We start from the raw sequence: 8,323 nt of genomic DNA, 5'->3' as shown, positions 1-8,323 counted from the left end.
TCATACTTCAGACATATTGTCAGGAGGGACCAGTCACTGGAGAAGGATATCATGTTTGGTAAAGTGGAGGGTCGGAGAAAAAGAGGAAGACCCCCAACAAAATGGATTGGCACAGTGATGGCAGCAATGGACTCAGGTGTAGCAAGAATTGAGGATGATCCAGAAATGGGCAATGTTTCATTCTGTTGTGCATAGGGTCACTATGAGTCGGCACCAACTCAATGGCACCTAACAACAACAATCAGGTGGAACTATTAGAATTCCAGCTACACAGAGCAAAGAAGAGTGAAGAAAACCAAAGACATATAGAAATAGAGGACTAATGAACCATGTGAATCTCAGGCTTTACAACACTGAGACCAGAAGATACAGATATGGTATTCAGCCACCACATCTAAAAGCTTTGATCACTTTAGAAGGTCCTCAGTAAAAAGGGAGAAAAATTTGGAACAAAATTCAAATATGTAAACAAGACTAGGCTTAGCAGTCTTAGGAAAACTGGTAGAACCCCCTGATACTATAGCCCATAGTCAACTTCAAGTCTGAAACTGAACTCATGGTTCAACATTCAGCCAAACAACAGACTAGCATATAAGGTGAACAATAACACCAGGGAAAAACACACTCTTCTGTGTAATCAACCATAGGAGAGGAAAAGAGCAACTGTTGTCCAGGGATAAAGCTCTGAAGGCAGGAAAGGATAGGAAAAAAAGTGAATGGACACACAGGGTGGAAAAGGGAAGAGTGGAGTTGCATTGTGGTGATTATAGATATCACAAAACAAAATGCATATGAACTGATGAATGGAAAAGCAATATGCTCAGTACATTTTAACCCTATATATCACTATATATATATATATATAAAGTATGTGTATTTTGCTATTTGGGGATGAACTTGATCCTGTTGATTGATGTTGCTGTTCAGTTCAGCTGTATCTTTATTGATTTTCTGCCTGCTGAATCTGTTAATTAATGATAATAATCTACTGAAATCTGCAACTATCGTAGCGGATTTACTATTTCTTCTTGTGATTCTTTAGTTTGGTTCTAGAATTTTAACTTCGTTGTTAAGTGTATACATATCAAGAGTTGCTATATCTTCTTGGATTATTGACACATTTATCATTATGCTATGTCCATCTTCTTCATCCAAATTATCTTTGCTCTCAGGTTTATTTAACACTGATACCCTCCAAAGGAGCTCTGGTAGCATAGTGGTTACAAATCGGGCTGCGAACCTTAAGGTCAGCAGTTCGAAACTACCAGCTGTTCCATGGGAGAAAGATGAGGCTTTCTGCTCCCATAAAGATTTACAGCCTTGGAAACCCTGTACAGGGTCGCTATGAGTCAGAACCGACTCCGCAGCACATAACAACAACACACTCCAAAGAGAAGTGACTCAATGGAATGTGGAAATCATCAAGTAAAATCTTGCTAAAGATAATGCAAAAATGACTGCAACCATACATTGACAGAGAACTTCCAGAAGTTCAAACTGGACTCAGAAGAAGACGTGGAATCAGGGATATCATTGCTGATGTCAGATGGATCTTGGCTGAAAGCAAAAAATACCTTAAAGATGGTTATCTGTGCTTTATTGATTATGCAAAGGCTTACGATTGTGTGGATCATGACAAACTATGGACAACATTGCAAAGTATGGAACACTTAATTGTGCTCATAAGAAACCTCTACAGAGACCAAGATTGTTCGAACAGAACAAGGGAACGCCGAATGGTGTAAAATTAGAAAAGGTATGCTCCAGGGTTGTATACTTTTACCATACTTATTTATTGGTATGCTGAGCACATAATCCAAAAAATTGGATTATATGAAGAAAACCGTGGCATAAGATTTATTTGCAATCTGAAATATGCAAATGATACAACCCTGCTTGCTGAAAGTGAAGAGGACTTAAGATACTTATAATGAAGATCAAAGACCACAGCTTTCAGTATGGGTTGCTTCTCAATGTAAAGAAAACAAAAATCATCACCACTGGACAAATAAACAACACCCATATAAATGGAGAAAAGATTGAAATTGTCAAAGACTTCATTTTGCTCAAATCAACCATCAATACTCATGGAAGTAGCAGTCAAGAAATCAAACAACGTATTGCATTAGGCAAATCTGCTGCATTGCACAAGACCTCTTTAAAGTGTTGATGATCAAAGATGTCAGTTTGAGGACTAAATTGCACCTGATCCAAACCATGATAATTTCAATATTCCTATTTGCATGTGAAAGTTGGACAGTTAATAAGGAAGATCATAGAAGAATTAATGTATTTGAGTTACAGTATTGGAGGAGAATATTAAAAGTACCATGGACTGACAAAAGAACAAAGCAATTTGTGTTGAAAGAAGTAAAGCCAGAATGCTTCTTGGAAGCCAGGATGGCTGGACACTGTCTCTTATAATTCGGACATATTATCAGAGGGACCAGTCCTTGAATAAGGATATGATATTTGGTAAAGTGGAGGGTTGGAGAAAAAGATGAAAACCCCCAATGAGATGGATTAACACTGGGCTCAGGCTTAGCAACAATTGTGAGATTGGTGTGGCTGAGCAGAATTTCATTTGTTGTGCATAGAGTCACAATGAGTTGATATCAACCTGATGGCACTTAATAACAAAAACAACAATCTATCTATCTACTCTAGGTTTCCTTTTCTAAGAGTTAACTTGATATGTCTTTCTCCATTTCTCTTGTTTCTTTAAATCTAAAGTGGATCTGATAGACAATACATAGTTGGGAGTTTGTTGGTTTATTGCCATTCTTGGGCAGTTGTGTTTTCACAGGTGTCTTTTGACCACTCCCATTTAGAGTAGTTATTTATAGAGTTTAATTCATACCTCTAAGCCTTGCAACAGTTTTCTATTCATTTCAATTTTCTGTTTTTTTCTTTACTGTCCCTTTTTAATTTTGCCTCTCTGCATTCAATTGAACACGTTACATGATTCAATTTTCTGTCTGTTCTAGCATATCAATTATATATCTTTTTAGTTATGTATTTACTAGTGACAGCTGTTGTTGTTGCTGTTGTTGTTGTTGTTGTTAAGTGCCATTGAGTCGGGTCCGAACCATAGCGACGCTGTACAGGGTTTCCGAGGGTGTAAATCTTTACGGGAGTAGAAAACCTCATCTTTCTCCCGCGGAGCGGCTGGTAGTTTCGAACCACTGACCTTAAGGTTCGCAGCCCGATTCGTAACCACTACGCTACCAGAGCTCCTTTAGGCGCCATTAAATCAGTACCAACTCATAGTGACCCTATGTACAACAGAACAAAATACTGCCCAATCCTGGGCCAACCTCACAATCATTGCTACATTCGAGCCCATTGATGCTGCCACTGTGCCAATCCATCTCATTGGGTGACATAAAATTTGCTATTATCACTCACAACTGCAGTAAAATAAATTGTTTATTACAGTATATAATGTATTATATTAACTTACACTATGATATATAAGAACAAATACTGCTTATATCATACAGGAATTTAACATCAACAGGGATAGCAAAACTAATACTACATACATACAAAACATACATATATTGGTTTTTTTTTTTTTAAGCCAATTTACACAATACTGTAGACAAAAACAGTTTTGTTTTAAGTCCTTTCTGATGGGGTCAGTGATTCCATCTGGACTGGATTACACTAATACATTCAGGCCAAAACTTAGGTGACTGTGGGCTCAGTGAGCAATTTTGAGCTTAGAATCACCCCTAAGGGTTTTACTACATTAAGAGTGAATTTCTCTGTACTCAAGGTCTGAAATTTTGTCTCAACAGGCAGTACTCCAAAAGAGCAGTGGTTGGATCTGCTACAAAGTAGGGGAAGAGCAAAAGGTTTCTAACTGTTAGGTAAATGGCTCTAGAATGGGATACCAGGGCCTAAAAGCTCTGGTAGCGTAGTGGTTACAAATCAGGCTGTGAACCGCAAGGTCAGCAGTTCTAAACTATCAGCTGCTCCGTGGGAGAAAGATGAGGCATTCTGCTCCCGTAAAGATTAACAGCCTCGGTAAGATTAACAGCCTCAGAAACCCTGTGCAGGGTCACTACAAGTCAGAACTGACTCCATGGCACACAACAACAACAACAAAGCACTAATGTGGCAAATGTTTTAGTGAATCCTTTTATTACCACCTTCCCCACTCTAGTCACTGCATTCAGAGTCTGGGCTGCAAGTTATGTGTCAAGTAAATAGAACAGTACTGAGAATGGTGAAACAGCTGAAAAATAATATAGAATATTAAAAAATATAGAAAACAATGGCTATCTCTGTTACCTATGTTACACAATTATGTGTGATGTGCCCTAAATGGAAAACAATGCTCTATAGAAATAAGGGAGCAAATGGACGTCTCAAATTCCTTCCAACTGACATTGAGATCAAAGTCTCATCCTAATAAAACTTGAAGAAAACATCAAAACTTGTACCTTGATAGATGCTCAGTAAATGTATGGTAAATGTATGATAAATCAGCTGATACCACAAAGTTCATTCAATTCACAACCATTACAACTTCAATAATTCAATGTCTAACTATGACAACGTTCTTTACCTTCCATTACAGACACTAGTGTCCAGACATGAGGAAGATATGATATAATTTACCATGGTTTTTTGTTTTTTAAAAAAGCATTCCATGGAAATTATACACAAAAACACCATCATTTTTCTTTAACAAGAAAAAAATCGAAAACCACTTTTTACACAAGTGATTTTACTCAAACAATGGTCAAAAAGCCAGACCTAAAGCAGAGGATCTTCTTGAGGTTATGTGAAGCCTGAATTTAGAGAAAAAGTTTAGAGGGGCGATTGTGAAGGTCTGGGGCTGTGACCATTGGAAGAGTGACATACTGGGACCAAATTAGTCCCCTACTTTCTTCATAGCCACTGATGGTTGTGCTCTACAAACTGCTCTTCACTCAACCTAGACTCACTGTCCCAAAGCAGTTGATTGTGTAATTTACTCTTCTAGTCCTCAGTGGTGTACACTATGATGGTGTGGAACGTCCAGGGACTCCCAATCAGCCAATTACTCAAAATCACTAGCCATGTATGGGTTGCTGTTAAGTGCCGTTGAGTCTGTTCCGACCCATAACGAACCTGTACAGCGTTTTCGAGGAGCAGCTGGTGAGCTTGAACCACAGACCTTGCAAAATTCAAACGGCTTTGCAGTCTGACGCATCAACCCACAGCGCCACACAATGGTAGGGACTCGCAAATGAAAGAGGGACAGGCGCTGCATGTTGTTGTTTAGTGCCTTGGAGTCGGTTCTGACTCATAGTGACCTTGTAGAGAGTTCCGAGGAGGGGCTGGTGAGTTTGAACTGCCAACCTTGCGATTCAAACCAAACTTGAGGTCGAGTGCTTATCCTATGGCACCACACGCAGCATACACACGGACGTTTTCCTGGTGATGTCTCTTAGCTCTTCTCAGAGCTTCCTAATAGAAAATCCCTGCTGAAGACTTCCACCGCTGATAATTGGTTGTCTTATGTTTAGGTTTGGCCACAACCGCATCCTGTCCTGATGAGGGAAGCTGCTCACGGCCTGGTAGCCACCACCCTAGGGTTGGCTATGAAGATGCATCTCAACCTGTGCATTGCCGCTCTTCCTCCTTTTGGAAGAGGCTTTTTTGACTTTTATTTGTATCTAGGTCACCAGGAAACCCAACTTCCTGCTCATGGCCTGGCTTCTCTCCATCCCGTGGAGGACCTGAACTTCATCCCTCAGGGTGGTGGTTTGGGGGATTCCTGTGTTCTTGTTGCCTTGATGCAGCCTAACCCTTGGCTACTGCCCAGGGATGAACTGAGCATTGACCAGAAACTCTTCCTCCAAGCTTTGGGAAGAAGAGCCCTCCCTTTTGTTACCCAAGGTAGGTCTCTCTTCCATGGGGAGGTAGGACAGGAATGAGGGAGCAAGCAGGTGGAGAAGTGGCTGCAGGAAACACCTGCAGGCTGCTCTGCTGTGACAGCTTTTTCACTGGAAGGACAACTTTGCTTTCTTTCTGCAGGGCAGGAATAGGAATGGAGACGGTCCCAGGGGTCTCTTTTGGATAGGCAGCTGAGATCTGATTTTTTTTTTTTTTTTTTGCATTTTATTTTTAAGTTTTTATTATGAATTATGTATTGATTTACATGGGTGAACATTATCTTTATATTCATGCTATCGTATTTTGTTTCATTGCAATGATCACAATCCCCACATGCCTGTTCCCCCCAACCACTGCCAGCACACAGCCCCTCCCCCTCCCTGAGTTCAGCGTCCCCAGCCGCTCCTTCTGTCCACGTCATCTTCTCTACCTCCATCCCTAGTGTCACTGCCTCCCCAGACAGGGTCTCACACTTCGCTTTTCTCCCTTGATGGTTCCAGGGATCTCTGCTCCTGGACTGCAAAATCAGCCACTCCCCTCCTTTTGTCACCAAATATTTACATTTACCTTTGCAACACTCACTGCCAGACCTGATAGCAATCATTCCCTATTGAACCACAGGAGTCCTTTCCGCCGCATCTTTTATTAACCCCATCCAGACAGATTGGAAATAATTCAGTGGAGAGTCTACATTTCCCTGTATCCTCTGGAACTAGGTTCCCTATTGAAAGCTTGTAAGCCAGTCACTTTTTGCCATTGTAGTCCTCCCATTTTGGATAGTCGATGTCTAAGTTTCCCCTCCCTGTCGACCCTCTGTACCAAGGGGGTGGGAATGATTCTCACTGTAGAGATTTGTCCGCTCCTTTGTCATACCGCATCCATAAGCATGGGTCAAAATCATGCACTTACAGTGGGTTACTCCTTTTTTTCTCCCCTCTTCTTTCTTCCTCTAGTCGTGTTCTGATCATGCAGCCATTGATGCCAGGTCAAATGGGTACTATCGGCAAGTGTGGGTGTTCTTGTGCATCTCCCCTCACTTCATATCAGCTGGATGCTTCACACTCTGTTCTAGTCCTCTGGGACCATGTCCCTGCCCCTGGGCCCAGGAGTCCACAGGTCTCATCATACTGCTGGTTAACCAGGTCTCAATTTAGGTTAACAGGAGTCTATGGAATGTGGTTGGACTTAGTTCACACCTTCATTGATGTTTTTTCCCCTACTTCCCCTTATCGGTGACCAACATAGTCAGCAACAGGACTATATGCTCTACCTTCCCCTCCCTCCTCCTCACCCCGCCCCCAACACCCGGGTAACCAACAACAACTAAAAAAAGACAATAATAATAAAAATAAATAAAAGATAATTTTTCCCCTCTTAGTGTGGGTGCTTTTTGGTAATCTTTTACCATAATGTACCTATGCTGTATTTCTCCTTTTTGACTGACTGATTTCACTCAGCATAATGTCCTCAAGGTTCATTCATGTTATACAGTGGCTTGCAGCTTCATTGTTATTCTTCAGGGCAGCATAGTAGTCCATTGTGTGTATGTACTGAAGTTTCTTTATCCATTCTTCTATTGATGGGCACTTAGGCTGTCTCCATCTTTTTGCTATTAATAAATAGTGCTGCTGTGAACATTGGTGTGCATATATCTACTTGCATTATGGCTTGTATTTCTTGTGGCTAAATTCCAAGTAGAGGAATTGCTGGATCATAAGGTATCTTTATTTCTAACCTTCTGAGGAAGTGCCATATTGTTTTCCAGAGTGGTTGGACCATTTTGCAATCCCACCAGCAATGCAGGAGTGTCCCAGTCTCTCCACATCCCCGCCAGCATTTATTGCTCTCTACTTTTTTTTTATCTTTGCTATTATTGCTGGTGTGAGATGATATCTCATTGTTGTTTTGATTTGCATCTTTCTAATGGCTAGTGATAATTAACATTTCTTCATATGTTTGTTGGCTGCCCGGATCTCTTCCTTGGTGAAGTGTCTGTTCATGTCCTGTGCCCACTTTTTAATTGGATTATTTGTCCTTTACTTGTAAAGATGCAGTAGGTTCCTATATATTTTGGAAATGAGTCCCTTGTCTGATGTGTCGTTGCAAGAGATTTGTTCTCATTCTGTGGGCACCCTTTTAACTCTTTTGATGAAGTTTTTTGATGTACATAAGTTTTTAATTTTTAGTATGTCCAAATCATCTGTTTTGTCTACTTTTGTTTGTGTAGTTTTCAAAATGTTTGGTAGTCTTTGTATGCCGTGTATTAGAGCTCTCACATTTGTCCCTATTTTTTCATTGATGACCTTTGTAATTCTGGGATTCACATTTAGGTCTTTAATCCATGCTGAGTTCGTTTTTGTGTAAGGCATGAGGTAAAGGTCTTGTTTCAGTCTTTTGCATATCACTTTCCAATTCTGCCAGCACCATCTGT

The sequence above is a fragment of the Chrysochloris asiatica genome, unplaced genomic scaffold (genome assembly GCF_000296735.1).
Source record: "Chrysochloris asiatica unplaced genomic scaffold, ChrAsi1.0 scaffold00323, whole genome shotgun sequence".
NCBI lineage: Eukaryota > Metazoa > Chordata > Mammalia > Afrosoricida > Chrysochloridae > Chrysochloris > Chrysochloris asiatica.
This window is presented reverse-complemented; position numbering follows the sequence as displayed.